At 40.9% G+C, this 22,434-nt stretch overlaps 1 long non-coding RNA gene across 2 annotated transcripts in view; it reads left to right on the top strand.

Moving 5' to 3' along the window:
- The window catches only part of LOC109547899 (uncharacterized), a 57,883-nt gene that overhangs the window by 14,593 nt on the left and 20,856 nt on the right, over positions 1–22,434 (top strand). For both annotated transcript variants that reach the window (XR_012334076.1, XR_012334075.1), the window contains exon 2: positions 19,590–19,734. This is a non-coding gene — a long non-coding RNA (uncharacterized lncRNA). The remainder of the gene's footprint in view (positions 1–19,589; positions 19,735–22,434) is intronic.

Raw genomic sequence — 22,434 nt, 5'->3', positions numbered from 1 at the left:
GGGAAATCGACAGTAACACATTCATAGTAGGGGACTTAAACACCCCACTTTCACCCATGGACAGATCATCCAAAATGAAAATAAATAAGGGAACACAAGCTTTAAATGATACATTAAACAAGATGGACTTAATTGATATTTATAGGACACTCCATCCAAAAACAACAGAATACACATTTTTCTCAGGTGCTCATGGAACATTCTCCAGGATAGATCATATCTTGGGTCACAAATCAAGCCTTGGTAAATTTAAGAAAATTGAAATTGTATCAAGTATCTTTTCTGACCACAACGCCATGAGACTAGATATCAATTACAGGAAAAGATCTGTGAAAAATACAAACACATGGAGGCTAAACAATACACTACTTAATAATGAAGTGATCACTGAAGAAATCAAAGAGGAAATAAAAAAATACCTAGAAACAAATGACAATGGAGACACAACGACCCAAAACCTATGGGATGCAGCAAAAGCAGTTTTAAGGGGGAAGTTTATAGCAATACAAGCCCACCTTAAGAAGCAGGAAACATCTCGAATAAACAACCTAACCTTGCACCTCAAGCAATTAGAGAAAGAAGAACAAAAAAACCCCAAAGCTAGCAGAAGGAAAGAAATCATAAAAATCAGATCAGAAATAAATGAAAAAGAAATGAAGGAAACAATAGCAAAGATCAATAAAACAAAAACTGGTTCTTTGAGAAGATAAACAAAATAGATAAACCACTAGCCAGACTCATCAAGAAAAAAAGGGAGAAGACTCAAATCAATAGAATTAGAAATGAAAAAGGAGAGGTAACAACTGACACTGCAGAAATAAAAAAGATCATGAGAGATTACTACAAGCAACTCTATGCCAATAAAATGGACAATCTGGATGAAATCAAGAAACACTCCCATTTACCATTGCAACAAAAAGAATAAAATATCTAGGAATAAACCTACCTAAGGAGACAAAAGACCTGTATGCAGAAAATTATAAGACACTGATGAAAGAAATTAAAGATGATACAAATAGATGGAGAGATATACCATGTTCTTGGATTGGAAGAATTGACATTTTGAAAATGACTCTACTACCCAAAGCAATCTATAGATTCAATGCAATCCCTATCAAACTACCACTGGCATTTTTCACAGAACTAGAACAAAAAATTTCACAATTTCTATGGAAACACAAAAGACCCCGAATAGCCAAAGCAATCCTGAGAACGAAAAAAGGAGCTGGAGGAATCAGGCTCCCTGACTTCAGACTATACTACAAAGCTACAGTAATCAAGATAGTATGGTACTGCCACAAAAACAGAAAGATAGATCAATGGAACAGGATAGAAAGCCCAGAGATGAACCCACGCACATATGGACACCTTATCTTTGATAAAGGTGGCAGGAATGTACAGTGGAGAAAGGACAGCCTCTTCAATAAGTGGTGCTGGGAAAACTGGACAGGTACATGTAAAAGTATGAGATTAGATCACTCCCTAACACCATACACAAAAATAAGCTCAAAATGGATTAAAGACCTAAATGTAAGGCCAGAAACTATCAAACTCTTAGAGGAAAACACAGGCAGAACACTCTATGACATAAATCACAGCAAGATCCTTTCTGACCCACCTCCTAGAGTAATGGAAATAAAAACCAAAATAAACAAATGGGACCTAATGAAACTTCAAAGCTTTTGCACAACAAAGAAAACCATAAACAAGACCAAAAGACAACCCTCAGAATGGGAGAAAATATTTGCAAATGAAGCAACCGACAAAGGATTAATCTCCAAAATTTATAAGCAGCTCATCCAGCTCAATAACAAAAAAACAAACAACCCAATCCAAAAATGGGCAGAAGACCTAAATAGACATTTCTCCAAAGAAGATATACAGACTGCCAACAAACACATGAAAGAATGCTCAACATCATTAATCATTAGAGAAATGCAAATCAAAACTACAATGAGATATCATCTCACACCAGTCAGAATTGCCATCATCAAAAAATCTAGAAACAATAAATGTTGGAGAGGGTGTGGAGAAAAGGGAACACTCTTGCATTGCTGGTGGGAATGTTAATTGGTTCAGCCACTATGGAGAACAGTATGGAGGTTCCTTAAAAAACTACAAATAGAACTACCATATGACCCAGCAATCCCACTACTGGGCATATACCCTGAGAAAAACAAAATTCAAAAGGAGTCATGTACCAAAATGTTCATTGCAGCTCTATTTACAATAGCCCGGAGATGGAAACAACCTAAGTACCCATCATCGGATGAATGGATAAAGAAGATGTGGCACATACATACAATGGAATATTACTCAGCCATAAAAAGAAACGAAATTGAGCTATTTGTAATGAGGTGGATAGACCTAGAGTCTGTCATACAGAGTGAAGTAAGTCAGAAAGAAAAAGACAAATACCGTATGCTAACACATATATATGGAATTTAAGAAAAAAAAATGTCATGAAGAACCTAGGGGTAAGGCAGGAATAAAGACGCAGACCTACTAGAGAACGGACTTGAGGTTATGGGGAGGGGGAAGGGTGAGCTGTGACAGGGCGAGAGAGAGTCATGGACATATACACACTAACAAACGTAGTAAGGTAGATAGCTAGTGGGAAGCAGCCACATGGCACAGGGATATTGGCTCAGTGCTTTGTGACAGCCTGGAGGGCTGGGATAGGGAGGGTGGGAGGGAGGGAGACGCAAGAGGGAAGACATACGGGAACATATGTATATGTATAACTGATTCACTTTGTTATAAAGCAGAAACTAACACATCATTGTAAAACAATTATACCCCAATAAAGATGTTAAAAAAAAAATTCCCAATAGTATGGGGTTCGGAGAGCTTCCAGATAGGTGAACACAACCACGTAATTGGAGGGTGAAGCACTCCTGCCCTCGGACCCTCCCAGACTTTGCCCTGTGTATCTCTTCATCTGGCTGTTCATCCGTATCCTTTACATTGCAATTTATCAGGTAATAAACTGATAAACTAAGTGTTTCTCTGAGTTCTGTGAGCTGTTTTAGCAAACAATTCAATCCAAGGGGTAGGAAGTCATGGGACCTTCCAGTTTGTAGCGAAGTCAGACAGAAGTTGTGGGTGAGCTGGGAACCTACTGCTTGAGACTGGCATCTGAAGTGGGGGGGGCAATCTTGTGGGACTGAGCCCTTAACCTGTGGGATAGTGTCCAGGTAGATAGTGACAAGATTGAATTAAATTGTAGGACACCCAGCTGATGTCACAGAGAATTGCTTGGTTTGGGGAAAAGTCCCATATCTGGTGTCATAAATGGTGTAAGTGTGGTAGTGTGAGAGTGAAGGAGAGACACACAGGAGGAAGAGTGAGTTTTTCCTAAACACCTATACCTTGCTTTATTCATTTAATAATATATCAGAAATATTTCCATGTCAGCATATATAGATCTTCCAAGATCTTTTAATCATTGGATGTGCCATAATTTATTTAACCATTGCCCCATTGATGAACATTTAAATCATTTCCACTTTTTATTATAAACAGTGTTTCCATGAACATCTTTATATGTGTCATTGGGAATTTGTATGGCTCTATCTTAGGATAAATTCCTATAAATGAAATTGCTGGGTCAACATATATATATATACATTTAAAAATCGGGTTAGATGTTGCCAAATTGTAATCTCCAAATAGTTGTTCCATGTCTGTCAACAGTATAAGTTCACTTATACCCTTGTCAAAACTGAGTTTTATCAAACTTTCAACCTTTTGTCAATCTGATAGATAAAAATGGTATCACATTGTTAGGATTTGCATTTTTCTAAGCACTAATGAAGTTGTATTTTTTTCCAAGTAGTTCTTGCCATTCTTATTTTCTTTATGAAGTATCTGTTCATATTCTTTGCCCTTTTTCTGTTTATTTTTTTCCTTGTAAAACTGTAAGATCTCTTTATATAATAAACACTTTTTCTGTTGGGTTACAACTAATTTTTTTCTTCTGTGCCATTTGTCTTTTGGCTCAATTTATGGTATTTTCTTGTTGTTGTTGTCATATTTGTTTTTACCATTAAAAAATTTTAAGTGTTTTACACTAAAGCATTTATCAGCATTTTCCTTTTTGGTTTCTGAGTTTTGTCTATGTTTTAAATTTTAGCTCTCTTACAAGATTGGTCTCTTTACAGTTGCCTAAACTTTAATGCAGCAGGGCATGATTTGAATTTCACTACATCATAGGTACAGGTTCAAAAATTTAGATTTTACTTTGGAAAAACTTACAAAGTCAAGGTCTTTAAGAGAAGGGAGGGCTGAGAGACCCCTTCCTCTTAGTGTCCCTGGCTGACCTGTTGGCCTTACAGAATGGTTTTCTAGAGAAGGGAATTCTGCCCCTCTTTTGGTCTCCTTCTAGTATACAGCAAGTTTGAGAGTAGCCTTAACAGTGAAAGGAATAACCAGACTGTCTTGGCACCAGGCAGCCTGGATTTTGGTGCCAGCTCTTTACCAAAGTTGTCTGGGAAACACACACAAGCTGCCTACCACCTAGACTTTTGGTCCCATGGGATGTTACACAAGAGAAAGGAAGCCAGTGGTCCCATGAGAAGCTGAGCTTGTGTACAGTTCCTCAGGCTAGGAGAAGCCCCTTCCTCAGCTTCAACCCCTCATACCCTGGTTTGAGCTAACTTATTGTCCAGGCAACACAGAATGAGCACCCAGGTTCATTTAGAACAAGCCTGCTCTTTGTATCATATTAAGTCAGTAAAGAGTCAGGCAGTGGAGGTGAGACTAACACTTTTCACCCCCAACGTTTTATTTAGGAAAATTTCAAACCTACAAAGCTTAAAAGAATGATACAATAAATGCCCCTATACTCTTCAACTAGATTCACAAATTGTTAACATTTTGTCACCTTTGCTTTATCTCTTTCTATAAAAATACATTTTTATCCATTGAAGAATTTGAAAGTAAGTTGAATACTTTATGAAGTTTCACTCAGATTAAGCGTACATCTCCTAAGGATAAAGGCATCCTCCTACATAACTGCAATACTATTTTTAGATCTGGGAAAATTAATGATTCAATATATTTAATTCCACATTCAAATTCTTATAATCATCCAAAATGTCTTTTATAAACATCTTTTTTTGTTTGATCCAAGATCTTAACAAGGTCCATACATTGCATTTGATTCTGTCTCTCAAGTCCAGTGCCCCAAGGTGGACATTTAGCAATGCCTGGAGATACTTTCGATTGTCATAACTATGAGTGCTACCGGCATCAAGTGGACAGAGGCCAGGGATGCTACTAAACATCCTAAAATACACAAGGACAACCCCCCACAACAAAGAAGTATTTATTCCAAAATGTCAGTTAGTGCTGAGATTGAAAACCCTTGTTCTAATCTATCTAGAAGTCTCCTCACTTTTTTGTTGTTGTTTTTCATGATACTGACTTGTAGTATTCAGACCAGCTGTAACGTAGAATGTTCCACACTCTAGGTTTTTCTGATTCTTTCCTCATGATTAGTTTTCCATTTAAACATATTTAACAAGGATATAACATAGATCATTTTAACAGTTAGTTATTACTGCATAGCAACCCACCCCCAAACTCAGTGGCATAGGTATTTCAGCTGATCTGGGCTAGGCTGGGTTCAGCTGATTTTGGTTACACTCATTCATGGATCTGCAGGCATTTGACAGATTGACTGGGGGCTGCTGGTCTAAGATGACCTTAGCTGGGGTGACTGGGCCTAGCCCCATTCATCTGTCACACTTAGCAGGCTAGCACTGGCCTGTTCTCACGGAAGAGGCAAGGGTCTGAAAGACAGTGGAAGTGTGCAAGTTCTTTTGAGGCTTAGAACTGGCACTCTATCACTTCAATGGCATTATGTTGGCCAAAGAAGGTAACAAAGCCAGCCTAGACTCAAGTGGTAGAGAAAGAAACTCGACCTCTTCATGGGAGTTGCTGGAAAGTCACATTGCAAGGGATGTGCCTGTTGCACTATCAAATTGATATTGTGTACCTCTAATTGCATGATATCAGGGGGTGTATACGTCAGGTTGTCCCACTGGTAGTGATGTTAAGTTTGATACTCGATTAAGTGGTAACTGACAGAGTTCTCCTTTGGACAGCTCTATTTTTCATATATGCAAGGTGATACTTTGGTGCACTGTGTCTATCCTGCTTGCCATTGTATTAGTTTCCTAGGGCTGCTGTAACACAGTACCCACAAATTGGCTAGCTTAAACCAACAGGAATTTATTCTCACAGTCTGGAGACTAGAAGTATGAAAACAATGTGTTGGTAGGCTCCCTCTGAAACCGTAGGGGAGAATTCTTCCTTGCCTCTTCCAGTTTCTGTTAGCCCAGACATTCCTTGGCTTGTAGCTGCAGCACTTCAATTCAGCCTCCATCGTCACATAGCATTCTCCATATGTATCTGTATCTTCACATGACTGTCTTCTTACAAGGACACCAGTCATATTGGATTAGGATCCCACCCTTCTGCAGTATGACCTCATCTTAACTAATTACATCTGCAATGAACCTATTTCCAAATAAGATCACATTCTGGGAGCCTGGGGGGGAGGCTCCATTTTTTGAGAAACATAATTCAACCAATGACACCCATCAACCCTTCACCAAAAGGTTTTATCATCCACTGATAGTCCTTGATTGAATCAGTTATTACACTGAGGATTGTACAACAGTGTTTCTCTTAAGCCTCATCATTTATTCAACGTTTATTAGCTGACATTTTTCTGTAATGAAGGTTTTGTTTTCCTTTTTCTCTCCTATCTCTTCTTTCCTCCCTCCCACTTTTTAAATCACTTTCAATGTGTGACTTTTTTTACAACCATCATTTTTATACAACCATACAAACAATATTTTGGTGATCGAATTGTCTCAAATTTGGCTAATTAGAGCCCATAAAGTCAACTCTTAACAAATAAAAGTACAATAAGTATTTAAACTTGTATTAAAATTTAAATTCTTCTTTTTTAAAATGTGGCTACTCCCACTAATCTATCCCATAGGACCTACTTCTGATGTCCAAATAAATTGGGGCCCATATTTTTCTCCGTGGAGAGGCTATGTGATTGTTCTCCATGGGAAAATTCTCATCATCATTCCCAAAGTATAGCCATTTTTAAAAGCTGTCATTTATTGAGTGCCTTGCTTTACATATGTTATTTTCATTGTCATAATAACTGTGCCTTAGTAATGTTACTACATATTACAAATGAGAAATCTGAGGTTCAAAGTGAGATACTAGAAAGAGCATGGATTTTGCAAGCTCATAGTTTGAATGTTGGCTCTATCACCTATTAGGTATGTGATCTGGGGCCTCTGTAGGCCTTGGTTTGTTTATCTATACTATGGGGTTGATGATACTTTACTCACAGATTTGACCCAGCAGCTCATCTAACCTAGAGCAGGTGTTTATTAGTTCTCTTCTTTCCATATCCTGATGATGGGCCATGACTTCTAGGTCATGTTGGATAAATGACTGTGCCACAGAGTCCACTAGCAATTAATGAGGAGTTGATCAATTTTATTAATTCAGAATATGCTCATTACTTATTAGATAGCTTTACCTAAGTTCCAGCTAAAGTTTACCTTTAAATATCTTTGGGGAAAAAAAAAACAATTTCTTAAATAATATTGTGGGAAGCAGATCATATCTATTCAACTTAAGAGAACAACTTTGGGGGAGATCTTTTGCATTTGCATAGGAATCTTATTTACAAATCAGTATCATTTACAAATCAATTTTCAAACTATGTAGGCTCAACTTTCTTTTTGAAAACAGTGCATTCATTCATTCCACAAATAGTATTGAGCATCTGCTATGGCCCATGCAATGGTCTAGGCATTTGGGATACATCAAAGAATAAAATAAATATTTCTGCCCTTGTTTACCTTCAATTTGGGGGAGATAGGTGAAAAACAAATAAATTTGAAAATTGTACAGAGTATTAAAAGTAGGTAAGTGCTAATGAGAAAAAAAGCAGGGGTGTACAGGAGGGGATTGCTATGTTAAGTAGGGTTGTCATCATTTAAAAGGTGAGAGCTGAGCGAAGACTTGAAGGAGGTGAGGAAATTGGGCATGTGGCCATCTGGGAGAACAACAAACGCAAAGGTCCTGAGCAGGAGTGCGCTTGGCCTGCTGGAGGCACGGTAAGGAGGCCAGTGCGGCCAGAGTGCAGTGAATGAAAGGAAGTATTTTATGCAGCTAACACTTAGATAGCCCTTACTCGTAGCACTATGTTAAGCACTTAAAAATATTAACTGGGGCTTCCCTGGTGGCGCAGTGGTTGAGAGTCCGCCTGCCAATGCAGGGGACACGGGTTCGTGCCCCGGTTCCGGGAAGATCCCACATGCCGCGGAGCGGCTGGGCCCATGAGCCGTGGCCGCTGAGCCTGCGCGTCCGGAGCCTGTGCCCCGCAACGGGAGAGGCCACAACAGTGAGAGGCCCGCGTACCGCAAAAAAAAAAAAAAAATTAACTAATCCTCAACAACTATGTGGGTACTGTTTTTTCTTTTCCAGATGAGGAAACTGAGGCACAGGAGGGTTAAATAACTGCCTCCAAATCACATAACTAGCAAATGATAGAGGTTGAACTGGAGCTCAGGTAGTCGGTCTCTAGAGACTTTTGGTACTCTTGAGTACCCAAGTATGCTATCCTGCCTCCTAGTTCCTAAGAGGTGAGGTCCAATAACTGGAGACTAGATCCCCAAGGTCATTAAAGGCCATTGAGGATTTGAATTTTTATTCTGAGTGATACAGATTTTGAACAAAAGAGTGACATGTCTGTTTTCGTCATTGTTCCAGGAATTTCCAAAGTAGTTACATACTTTAGGTATGTGTTACTCTGGGCATTTAATATGCCTATGTAAAGTCAAAAGGATTTCAATTTATGGGAAGAAAGAAATTTTGATATGTATAATTTAGAGATGATATCCCATCAAATATCATTTGTGTAAGAGTGATCTCTCCTGTTTTTAAATTCTTACAGGAACCTCTTTATTGTATGGATCTAGCAATACTTATGTATTTGGCTGTGCTTTCTTGGGACACCAAGGCAAAATTTTGACCAAAAAGCTTTGTTTTTCTATTTTGAAGGGGAAAAAATTTATAGGAGCAAATGGTTATTTAAGATATGTCCTATCTACATACCAAAGGTGATGGGTTAGTGGTGCTGACTTCTTGGGACTTAATGGGTCAGCACCCTGTAGGGGGCCACCCACCTTCTCTGGGGTTTCATGACCTCAAGTGTGGAGTACTCTAGAGGCAACTGCCCCTGAGAGTAACTAAAGGACGCAGGCTTGAGCCACCCAACCTGCTCAAGATAGATTTAGGAGCAGCACATGGCAGAGTCAGCCTGGAGAAGAGAAAGCATTGGGAAGATTACACAGTCATCCAAGAATGATATTAATGATGGTAATTGCCATAATGTATTTAGCGTTTACTGTATGCCTAGCATCATGCCAAATGCTTTACAAACACGAGCTATATAGTATCATCATCCCCATGTTGTGAGTAAAGAAGCTAAGGCTTAAAGAGATTAAGTAAATTGCCTAAAATCATATACAGCTGTGACTTAAGCTCAGCTCTGCCTGTCTCCAAAGCCCATGTTCATACTCATTTATTCTATGCTGTGTAGGAGTATAATTCTCTATGGTTATTCCTTCTGTAACCCTCAGAACACTGTCTTCCTGGAGGTGGTTCTGTCTCAGCCACTACTGCAGCTGACTTGCTTTGTTTGGGCACATGTAGTCCTGCTACCTGGGGCTGGAGGTTATCTACCACTTTCCCAGCCTGGCCTTCCCCCTGATTGCCACTGAGCAGCTAGTCTCATCAGCCACACTCCATGAATTTCTGGCTTCTCTCTCTACTCCCCAACTAGGACTAAAGGCCATACCATAGAGCCTTGGCTGTGGCTTGCTAAGAAACTAACAATGGGAACATATGATGACATAATGTAGAAGTATGAGGAAAGAAACTACTGGTGTGATAGATTTTGATCAGTGGGAAATAGGAGATGGGAGAGAACCATGAAGGTAGATTACTTTTCCTTTCTCCTTCCCAAGAACTTACCTGAGCATGTTTTCACCATGCAGCATGTCTGGAGATATTCTGCGTGCACATGCAGGTGTACCTACTGTCTCTGTAGGCTGTTCAAACATCACCTTGCGTTGCTTCACCTCTTTCTCGGTCTCTCTTCCCTATTTCTCTCACTCTTACTGCCCTGGGATTACATCTCCTAAATAAAATATTAGCCTTAATTCTTGGTTTGAGTTCTATTTTTCTAGAAAACATAGGCTAAGACAGGGGTCCCTAACCCCACCCCTCCCACCCCGGGCCACACAGCAGGAGGTGAGCGGCAGGCAGGTGAGTGAGGGAAGCTTCATCTGCCGCCCCCCATCACTCTCATTATCGCCTGAACCACCATCACCACCACCCCCTTCCGTGGAAAAGCTGTCTTCCATGAAACCGGTCCCTGGTGCCAAAAAGGTTGGGGACCACTCGGCTAAGATATTCAGACCCAATTTCTCTCAATGGAACCACCACTGCCTACATTCCCTTGGCTCAGAGCCAAGCTTCCAAAAATGTATTCCAAAAGATAATAGCTGGTAATAATATTGTCAGTCTTATTAGTATGCCTGATAGAATTCATGTATTCCTCCAAAAAGGTGTCATTTATTTGGAAGAAAATAAAAAATAATTAAAAGGATCCTTGGTGGTAAAAAGATTCTAAACCAGTAGCTCAAAACTAGCCTCAATCCTAAATCCACTTATGCTCTGAGGTTCTCACAACTAGCTTTCCCTTCCTTTCTAGTCTTGCCCTGGATTGGGTCCCCATTATCCTCTCTTAGACTATTATAACACCTTCCTAATTTGTCTTTCTGTTTCCACATTTTCCTACTTCTGATCCAATCTGAATACCACTGCCATCAGTTAAATAGCCCTAAAAGCTGATTTTATCTTGCTTTTCCACGTTCAGAAACCTTCAGTAACTTCTCACTGCCCATAAAATAATGTCTAAAGTTCCTTCTAAAACAAATCTTCACTCAAGGCCCTCCACAAACTGTCGTGACCTACATTTCCAGCTTTAATACCAATGTTAGTGTTTCTCTATTCGAATTATACCACCAGCTATTCTGGGCTGCTTGCTTTTCCCAAACATGTGTTTTGCTTTTCTGAGACCGCCATGCCTCTGCAATTGAACTGGACAACAGAAGTACTTGTGGGTTTTGATAAACCCTCTGGGAAGTATCAGAATGCTTGCCACACCCATAAGCACTTCCCAGGAATTTCTAATTGACAGGACACCAAATTATGTATCAACTTATTCTGCCATTCCAAACAAAACCATTTAGTCCAGGAGCAGGCACCTACCCTAGGGCAATAGACTTATGCTCGTATGATGACTTGTCAAAGGAAGCTCTGCCTAACTGCCTGTACTTGATGGTGAGCAGCCAAACCAGTCAGGCCCTTTGGAGGGGTTGAATATGAAATACAAAAAGATAGTCAGGAGTTAGCAATGGGGAGAAAACTAAAAGATCCACAGAGGGAAGAAAGCTGACATCACATAGCAGAAACCATGAAGCAATAGAAGCTGTGAGATAGAGAAAAGAACAGAAAATACTTAGTAGGAAGGGCAACAGAAGCAGAGTCACAATAACAGCAGATAATTAGAGTACAAAGCAACAGATACTTACTGCCAAGAGCCCGCAAGATAACCCAGCTGCTATGGCTATATTGTGTGCTGAATCACCTTCCAGTCCCCACTGGTCATTACTTAAACTTAGAGGCAACCTGAGTCTATCTCTGTTCTGGAAATTAAATTTTTGCCTCTCAGTGTCTGTATCAGTCAAGATTGTGGCTGGAAACTGAAGGCACACTCAGCTGGGATTTTGAACATAATTTGATGAAGACACTATTTACAAGGATGTAGGCAGGGTTTCTGGAACTTAAAAGTATCGAGGCACCCAAGGACTAGCAAGAATGGAAGCCAGGGCTGAAGAGACAAAGCACGGAAATGGTGTTATGGGAGTCCCGAAGGAGCTCGAGCTGTGAAAGGGCATAGCTACTGCCAGAACCCGGCGCTAAAGCAGAAAACTAAGAAGAAATACCCCCAAACTTTTTTTTCTCCTGCCCTCTGATACTTGCTGATACCTCCCATTGGCCAAACCCAACAGTAAGCCAGAGGGCAGTGGGCCCAGGTGAGTCATCTGTGGATAACAGCCTCACAGGGCACAGAGCAGGGCAGAGGAGGATAGGAGGCTGTCGCGGACTACCTAGTGGCACCTCAAAAAAAAAAAAAAATGTCCACAGGCTACTGCCTGGAACCTGAGAAAATTATATTATACGGCAAAAGATGTGATTAAGTTCAGCATCTTGAGTGGAGGAGCGTATCCTAGTTTATGTGGGTGGGCCCTAAATGCAATCACATATATCCTAATAAAAGAGAAGCAGGGGAGTTCTGAGAGAGAAGAGGAGAAAGCAGTGTGTCCATAGAATCAGGATTGGAGTGAAGTGGCCACAAGCCAGGGAAGCCTGGAGCCATCAGAAGCTGGAAGAGACAAGGAACAGATTTCACCCCTAGCGCCTTCGGAGGGATCCTGGCCCTGCCAAAACCTTGATTTCAGACTTCTGGCCTCCAGAACTTTGAGAAAATAAAATTTTGTTGTTTTAAGCCACCCAGTTTCGTAATTTGTTACAGCAGTCACAGGAAACAAATACAGGAGCCAAATGGAGAATAACCAGCACAAAATCTATTCATCTCAAGTGCCATGTTGACCACAATGATATCCCTGATCACCTTGGCTGAAAATTCTTTTGCCTACCTTCTGTATTCCCTATGGTACTTCTTTTTGGACCACTCATATAGTTCAAATAAAATGATCCCAAGTTATAGTTACTTTTGCATACAAATATCTTTTCCTCCTAACCAGATTATAACATTCTCCTTTAGAACACGAAACTTGTCTTACACATCTTTGTATCCCATGAAAATCCTAGCACAGTACTTTGAACAGAGTGCACATTCTGTAATTGGTAAATGAGCAAGAAAGCCTCCATTTGTCCATCTGTAAATGGAAAATAACAATGTCCACTGACTTGCCTTTCAGAGATAATAATGGCAGTGTTCCCTGGAAACAATTTCTGTACCTGTAACAGAATGATATATCTGAAACACCCATTCCTGCTGGAGCAATTCCTTTAAAAAAAAAAAAAGTTTGGTTTTAGTGTGTCCTCTGTTCCATGTGGAGCTAAAAAGGCTTGGAGTTTCACCCCAAGGAGGAAAAGGCAGGGGATAATTAAGAAAATATAAAAGCTCAGTATTGGTGTTTTCTCAGGAACTTTGATTCCTCCAGTAAATATTTATCGAAGGACTATTATGTTTGGGGCTTCCCTGGTGACGCAGTGTTAAGGGACACGGGTTCGAGGCCCAGTCCGGGAAGATCCCACATGCCGCGGAGCAACAAAGCCTGTGCGCCACAATTACTGAGCCTGCGCTCTAGAGCCCGCGTGCCACAACTACTGAAGCCTGCGCACCTAGAGCCCGTGCTCCGCAACAAGAGAAAGCCCGTGTGCAACAGCGAAGACACAACGCGGCCAAAAAAAAAAAGGACTATTATGTTAAAGTACAGTCCATAAATGCTGGGGAGACACACACACACACACAAGCACATAGAATAAGACGTAATTCCAAGTTAGTAGTTGTCACACAACATGATTAATGCTTTTTATAAAAACTTGATGCTATGGGACCAGAAGGAAGGGAATGATTAACTCTATTGATAGAAGGTTTCACCAAAAAACATCACATTCAAGCTGGTCTTTTAGGACTTTATCAGGCAGAGCAAAGTCAAGAGCATTTGGGGACCAGGAGAAGTAACTTTGCTTGAGCTGTTGCCAAGCAAACCACACCCTCAGTTCAGCCCTATTGTATCCACAAAGACCTATTTTTGTTCATTATCCTCATAGCTACTTTTTAAGAGAGGAAGAGAATGCCGAGTACTTCCCTATTTTGCACCTAGATATTTTTTGTAATAATTTAATTTATTTAATTTTTGGCTTCGTCGGGTCTTCGTTGTTGTGCGCCAGCTTTTCTCTCTAGTTGCCATGAGTGGGGGCTACTGTTGGTTGTGGTGCGCGGTGCGCAGGCTTCTCATTGCAGTGGCTTCTCTTGTTGCAGAGCACGGGCTCTAGGTGCGTGGGCTTCAGTAGTTGCAGCACATGGGCTCAGTAGTTGTGGCTCATAGGCTCTAGAGTACAGGCTCAGTAGTTGTGGTGCACGGGCTTAGTTGTTCCACGGCATGTGGGATCTTCCCAGACCAGGTGGGTTCTTAACCACTGCCACCACCAGGGAAGTCCCACAGCTAGATATTTTATATGTCACTGACAGGAGATTATCAGGAGGGAAAGCAGAGGTTGACTTCTGACAGGCCCAATAATGATGAGTCCAAGTAGCCATCCAATAATGAGTTAATGAAAACTCTTACCTTTACCTGAGCTTCTCCCTCATTTCTGAAAATTGAGGCAGGCCATGCTGTGAGAGTGTGTGATACCAGGGCATGAATAGCTCTGAGGAAAGCAGGTGAGGAATGAGAGCACTCCCTGGTCTTACTGCCCCAAACCAGGAAGCACTTCTTTATGGCAAAGCCCCCTTGAATGGGGATTATGGCTGAAGCCCTCTGTCCTCCCCTAGGCTGACCTTCAGATGGCTCCTTGAGGAACAGCTCTGTCTGGGGCATGGCCCAACTTCTCTCCCAGCCCAGCCCTGCTGGGCCTCTGAGACCTCATCCTCACCCTGCAGCTTCCACTGGAAAATTAGGAAGCTGGGCAACCAGAAGTACACATCACTTGTCCTTGTTTCCTCAAGAAGCCCTTCACCTTCCAGACCTTGCCAGGAAGCTGGCGGCATTTTCATGAAGCAGTAATAACAAGAACAGAGCGTTCTAGCCTGCTGGAGCCTGCTGGCTGGTCACTCTTTCCACTGCCTTTTGTTTTCATGCAGCATTCCCTCACTTGCTTCTCAGATTCCTCAGGGCTTTGAAAAAGCCACAAGTGCTCCATACAGTGACACCACCCAGCGGGCTGGCAGACGTCGCTGACACGCACCCTGCCCTAAGCAATGGCACGCAGGCAAGTCCCAACTACTGGCACCCAGCCATGCACCTAGGAAGAGGCATGACAGCTCCCAGAAAGCCAGCATTGTCCCCCATCAGCCCAGCTGGCAAAGGTGGGACTTTAGATTAAGTACCAGCCAGTGGACTGGTCAATCACATACCCCTGTTTGATTCAAAACGCATCTGCAAGGTATGTTAGGCGGTTGGTACTTCTCTACCTATCTTCAAGGATCTAAATGCAGCCAACATAGATGTTACCAACAAAGTGCTAGGGCACTTTCACCATACCAACTCACATACCAATGTATTAGATTGTGTATACATACATACGAGCTGATGATCTCAATGATATGAATTCATTCATAATCCCCATTCATTTGTGTTTCAGTATCACCTGTGGCCTGTTTCAAACCACACTCCAGAGCTACCCTAACAGGATCTATGAAAATAGGACCCAGATATGTATATTTTTTTAAAAACTTGACAGTGTTGGTTAGAATATAGGATGAGAGAAATTCTCACATATCATTGATGGGAGTAAAAAGTAGTTCAGCTACTGCGGAGAGTAGAGAGCAATCTAGTAAAGTTGAGAATGTGCACATTCTATTCCCTAACAATTTCTGTTCTAGATATATTCCCCAGCAGAACTCTCAAACATGCGCCCAAGGAAGCATACACCAGGATATTAATTACATCATGATTTGAAATAGCAAAGAACTAGACATATCAAATATCCATCCATAGAATAGATTCTAGAATATTTATGCTATTGGTCTATTGCAGTACTATATAGTATACTATTACTATATTATAGAATGGACTAGCTCTACAAGTGTCACATGGATAAATCTTAAAAACATGATGTTGAAAAAAAAAGTTTCAGAAAAATACGTACACTATTTATATACATGTTCAAACATCCAAAACATATTGTCTAGTAAAAATATAAAAGCATATGTGGGAAGGATTTCCACCATCTTCAAGAGATTGGTTATCTCTGAGGAAAGATGGGATGGAAGGGCTTTTTTTTGTAACTAAAATGTTTTACCAACAGTCCCCTACATATGAACGAATTCCGTTTCAAGAGCGTGTTTGTAAGTCCAATTTGTTTGTAAACCCAACAAAGTTAGCCTAGGTACTCAACTAATACAATCGGCTATATAGTACTGTACTGTCATAGGTTTATAATACTTTTCACACAAATAATGCATTAAAAAACCACAAAAAATATAGAAAACATTTTTAACCTTATAGTACAGTACCTTGAAAAGTACAGTAGTATAGTACAACAGCTGGCACACGGGCTGGCATCGAGTGAACAGGCAAGGAGACTTACTGACTGGAGGAGGGAGAGGAGGGGGGAGATGGCAGAGCTGAAGGATCGTCAGCAATAGGAGACGGAGGGCAAGCTGCAATTTCACTTACTCCTGATGTTGATGGCACAGGTTCTGGTTCCTTGCTGGATTCAATTCTTTCTACTCTCTTGAAAAAACAATCCAGTGATGTCTGGGTCGTAGCTCTTTTTTTCTCATCATAGATGACATGGTAGCACTGGATTGCATTCTGAACGGCTGCTTCAACCTTCTTGTCCCGTTCTACATTCCAGTCCTGTGCCTCAAAAATTAACATTGTCTCCTCAAATAAAGACCCTTGCCATTTCCTGCGCCATGAATCTCTTCAGTTCTTCAGTTACTTCTTCTTCCTCTTGTCTCTCTTCATCCTTTCTCTGGGCCTCCAATTTCTGACGCTTCTTAGCAGTACGAGCTACATCACTGCTGCTTTTACGCTTGCTCCCGGACATCCTGGGCTTGAAATAAAGATATTGTACTACTGTACACTATACAATACTGTACAGTAAAGTACACAGAAGCACAACCACTTGTAGAGGATGGACACACATGACAATGTACGCCAGACATGTGAACTAACTTACGTGATCGGACATGTGAATGCGTGATCGCGTCTTTGAAAGTTCGCAACTTGAAGGTTCGTATGTAGGGGACTTACTGTATTTATAGTTTAATTTAAGCAAAGATGGCAAGTTGTTATAATTTATTAAATCTGGATAGTGCATATATGTTCCACTGGTAACTCAGAGGGTCATCCATAGCAGAAGGATCTCTTGAGATTTTTAGGGTTACTGAAATTAAAAGTTTGTTTATGGGAATGGCTCATTATCAGTGAGCCTTCAGATCCTTTCTACTCTGTTTTTTCCGGACCTCTCCAACTTTTAATTGTCTCTCTACTCCCTGAACTTTGCTAGAGCTCTAATTATTTGTAGTGTTCACTTGGTAATTCTGTACTTTCCTGTACGTTGCTGAAACAGGCTATTATTCACTCAGTAGTTTTATGTCTTATTTCTTGAATTAGGCTATAAGCTTCTTCAGAACAGGAACCATATCTTGTTCATTTTTGTATTTTCTATACTATCTAACACACAGAGTAAGCAGTAAAGCATCGTGATTAAGAAAATAAGATAAAACGAGTTCAGAAATGTGGCAGGATATAAGAGCAATATACAAAAATCAGTTGTATTTCTATACACTAGCAATGAAAATTCAGAAAATGAAATTCAAGGCAATCCTATCCAGATCCTATCGCTCTTTCTATCTTTCTTTTTTGCATAAATTGACAAGCTGATGCTACATTTTATATGGAAATGTAACCCAGAATAACCAAAACACTTTTGAAGAGGAAGAACAAATTTGGAAGATGCTCATTTCCTGATTTCATAATCTACAATGAAACTACAATAATCAAGGTCTAAGGCATAAGGATACATGTTTAGACCACTGGAATAGAATTGAGTGTCCAGAAGTAAACCCTCATGTATATGGTCAGTTGATTTTTTGACAAGGGACCCAAGACAATTCAATAGGGAAAGAGTAGTTTTTTCAATAAATGGTGCTGAGACAACTGGCTATCCACATGCAAAAGAAAGAAGTTGGGCTACACCTTACACCATACAAATAAATTAACTCAAAATGGATCATAGACCTAAATTAAGAGCTAAACTACGAAACTCCTAGGAGAAAACATAGTAAATGTTTATGACCTTGGATATGGCAATGGTTTCTTAGATATGTTGCCAAAAGCAGATGTGACAAAAGAAAAACATAGATAAATTGAACTTTAAAAACTTTTGGGGCTTCCCTGGTGGCGCACTGGTTGAGAGTCCGCCTGCCGATGCAGGGGACACGGGTTCGTGCCCCAGTCCGGGAATATCCCACATGTCGCGGAACGGCTGGGCCCTTGGGCCGTGGCCGCTGAGCCTGCGCGTCCGGAGCCTGTGCTCTGCAACGGGAGAGGCCACAGCGGTGAGAGGCCCGCGTACCGCAAAAAAAAAAAAAAAAAAAAAATTAAAAACTTTTGTGCTTCACAGGACACCATCAAGAAAGTAAGAAGACTACCCACAGAATTGGAGAAAATCTTTGCAAATTGTATATTGACAAGGAACTTATATCCAGAATATATGAAAAGATATTACGACTCAATAATAAAAAGACAGCACAGTTAAATCATGGGCAAGGAATTTGAATAAACATTCCTCAAAAAAAATTGTACAAATTGCCAATATGCACAAGAAGAGATACTCAACATCACTAGTCATTAGGGAAATGCAAGTCAAAGCCACGATGAGATACCTCTTCATACCCACAAGGATGGCTATAATAAAAACAGACAATAACAGGTGTTGGTAAGGATATAGAGAAATTGGAACGCTCATATATTGTTGGTGGGCATGTAAAATGACGCATGTAAAACTTTGGAAAATAGTTTGTTAGTTTCTCAAAATTCTAAACATGGAATTACCATAATACTCATCAATTCCACTCCTAGGCATCTACTCAAGAGAAATGAAAACATACCTCCACACAAAAGCTTATAGATGAACATTCATAGCAGTATTATTTACAGTGGTTAAAAGTGAGACAACCCATGTCCATAAGTTGATGAATGGATAAACAAGATGTGGTATATCCATACAATGGAATATTTTCAGCCATGAAAAAGAATGAAGTACTGATGTACGCTACAACATGGATGAACCTTGAAAACATTATGCTAAGTGAAAGAAGCTGTTCATGAAAGACTATATATTGTAGATAAGGTCTTTAAAGAGGTTAAGTTAAAATGAGGTCTTTAAGGTGGGCCCTAATTCAACATACCCAGCGAGACACCAGGATCAGCCATGCCCAGAGAAAAGAACATCTGAGGACACAGCAAGAAGGCAGCCACATGCATGCTAAGGAGAGAGGCCTCAGAGAAACCAGACCTGCTGACACCTTGATCTTGGACTTTTAGCCTCCAGCACTGTGAGAAAATAAATTTCTGTTGTTTAAACCACCCAGTCTGTGGTATTTTGTTATGGCAGCCATAGCAAAATAATACAGTGGTTCTTTTGAGTGTGTAACAATGATGTGTTGTATAAGAAAGGCCTATGCTTTGAATTATTATATTTTGCAGGGTGGCATCTTCTGATCAATCATGTCATCAATTGCTAGAAATATGAGAACTCTCCAGAAGATCAAGTACCGTGTAGTAGTTACCATGCACAGGCCCCATAGAGCCCTGGCCTTGGAGAATGCCCTATTCACCAACCCAAAAGAAGGTAAACATTTAGAAGATTCCTCCAGACCCACGGGATTTTCATAAATTGGTAGAGGTTGATCCAGATGTGCTTAAAACCAGGGTAAATGTCATTTTAAATGATGTTAATTACTGAGAACTTTTAATAACATGGGGAAGTGATTATATTATAATATTAAGTTAAAAATTCTGCATGCAAATTTAACAAGTATAGATAAAATCACCTTATCTGTATAACGATATGCATAGAAGAAAGACTGAATAGAAATATAGCTAAAGTTAATATTAGTTTTTCTTTGTGATGAGATTTGGGGTTATTTTTGGTTTTTTCTTTATATCTCTCTGTATTTCTGAATTTTCCAAAGTGAGCATGTATTAGTTTTATAATCACAAGATATGCTTATATTTTAAAGATTAAAAATTGAGGTAGGGCTTCCCTGGTGGCGCAGTGGTTGAGAGTCCGCCTGCCGATGCAGGGGTCACGGGTTTGTGCCCTGGTCCGGGAAGATCCCAAATGCCGCGGAGCGGCTGGGCCCGTGAGCCATGGCTGCTGAGCCTGTGCGTCCGGAGCCTGTGCTCCGCAACGGGAGAGGCCACAACAGTGAGAGGCCCATGTACCACAAAAAAAAAAAAAAAAAAAAAAAAAAAAAATTGAGGTAGAGGGTATATAACCCAATGCTAGGATTGAGAGTCATCTCCAGGAGATGTGGTTCTAGGACTCAGAGGTCAGATATGTTGGAACCCTGATGCCTACTTGTCCTCTTGGGATCTGGCCATAGTGTGTTGCCCTACCCCTAGAAATTCTGATTATGCTCCTGCAGTGCCTTCCTGTCTAGTTCAGGTCTCTGAACACTGATCCTCCCTCCCTTCAGACCTCTAACTCCTGACTCTGAACTTAGACTTTTCTTTCTGGATTTATGTGGCCACCCCTCTTTCTCTACTAATGACTCAACACAACCTCTCCCTCCCTCTCCCACACCTTTCTCCCAACCTTTTGTATTCTGAGGCTACCCACAGTACTGACAGCTGTGTCCTTCATGAGCAGGGTGGCTAAAAAGTAGCGGCACAAAATGAGAGGAGGGGGACAAGAGAAGGGAAATGCTGAGGGAGATGCTTCTGAGGTTTCCTTCTTTGTGGGCATTTGGCACTTCTGGCTTCTGTCTACTTCTCTTATTCCTCTGCCTTAGCGGAGGGGCTTAATCTGCTTTGAGAATTGAGAAGTACACAGGGCAGGCTCAGCTTAGCTCCTTCTTTCTTCCACTTAGGTATCACCTGCCCACAGTGAGGGTGTCACCTTGGTCTGCTCCTCTGGGAGCAGGGTCCCCTTCCTACTCCCACTCCTCCCAGCGTGAGAAGTCCTGTCCTGGTCAAATGTTACTTGTGACTGGGTGAACAAGTCAACCTAATTCTGAAACTCATTTAGTATTTAGTATCTCTCACAATAAACAGACTTTATCAGCAATCAACGTGGTATTTCGGTCTGCATCTGCTCACTCTTTTGTTTCATTTCACATCTTGACCAGAAACCAGGATAGGGATTGAGGAAAAGAATAGGAACTTCTCAGAGACCTGAAAAGGAAATAACACTTGTTAAGAGCCAACTGTGTGCCCAGCACCAAGACAGAAGCTTTATGTATGTTCATTCATTTAATCCCTACAACCACCTTCATAGTTTGCATTATTTTCCCATTTCACATAAAAGGAAACTGAGGCTCAGAGATGTTAAGAACTTGCCCAAAGTCTCACAGTTAGAGAGTGGCTGATGTCTCTTTGACTTCAAAGCCCAAGCACTTTCCACTGCATTAGACGTTGTCTTTGGGAGCCACCAAGGCACTCCTCAGGGACTGAGGCAGCAGTCTCATCTCTGTTAATACTTCATCCCAACCATCTGCGCTATCAACTGAGCAGCATGCAAGGGAGAAAACCAGGATACATCCAAAGGATGAGGAGTGAGGAGACTATAAAATGCTAGACAAAAAAACATCAAGAAATGTATTTTTCCCCAGATTTCTTGGGGACTTTTGGATAAATGACCTCCACTGCCCCCCAACCTGTGCTCTGGCTTCCTCAGTTGTAAAATAATTCAATATTACCCAGTCCTCCTTAAGTCAGGCCACATGTCATGCTTTCCTGAGACTGGCCTCAGCACAGTTGTCCTTTTGCCCCCACTTGCTATTAAAAAGCAAATGTATGTCATATGGCTCTGGGTGGCACAAGGAGTAAAAATAATGATAATGAATAATGAATCAGCTTAACAATATATGAAAACCAGAGGTAATGAACTGATGAACAGAAAATGATATTAAAGTGCCAGCCGTAGGGGCTGACCTTTTAAAGAGACAAGCTGACGAAGATGTTTTGATGTGACCCCTGAAGGACAGTCAGCTGGCTGGCTAAACCAGAGTCACTGAGAGGGCCAACAACTCCCCAGATGCCTAGGGACCAGGAACATTTCCAGGAGCTCAAACCACTGCTACCTTCTTCTCCTCCTCCCCGCAAAAAGCTCAGAAAGTGCAAGGGCACCCTACAGGCCACTAAGCACATTCCCAATTGTCCTCTAGGGAAATCTGATGCTGAAAAATGGACCTTGTCCAAAATAGTGGTTCAAGCCAGATAAGGAATTACAGAGAAGACAACCTTCCATGGTAAATACCCTGCCTCCAAATCCCCAATGTCTTCATTAGGGAACTGAAAACACAGGCACACCAGCTGGTCTCAACTG

This window comes from Tursiops truncatus, chromosome 9, assembly GCF_011762595.2.
Source record: "Tursiops truncatus isolate mTurTru1 chromosome 9, mTurTru1.mat.Y, whole genome shotgun sequence".
Lineage (NCBI taxonomy): Eukaryota > Metazoa > Chordata > Mammalia > Artiodactyla > Delphinidae > Tursiops > Tursiops truncatus.
The sequence above is the reverse complement of the archived record's forward strand: the minus strand, read 5'-3'. Positions and strand labels throughout refer to the sequence as shown.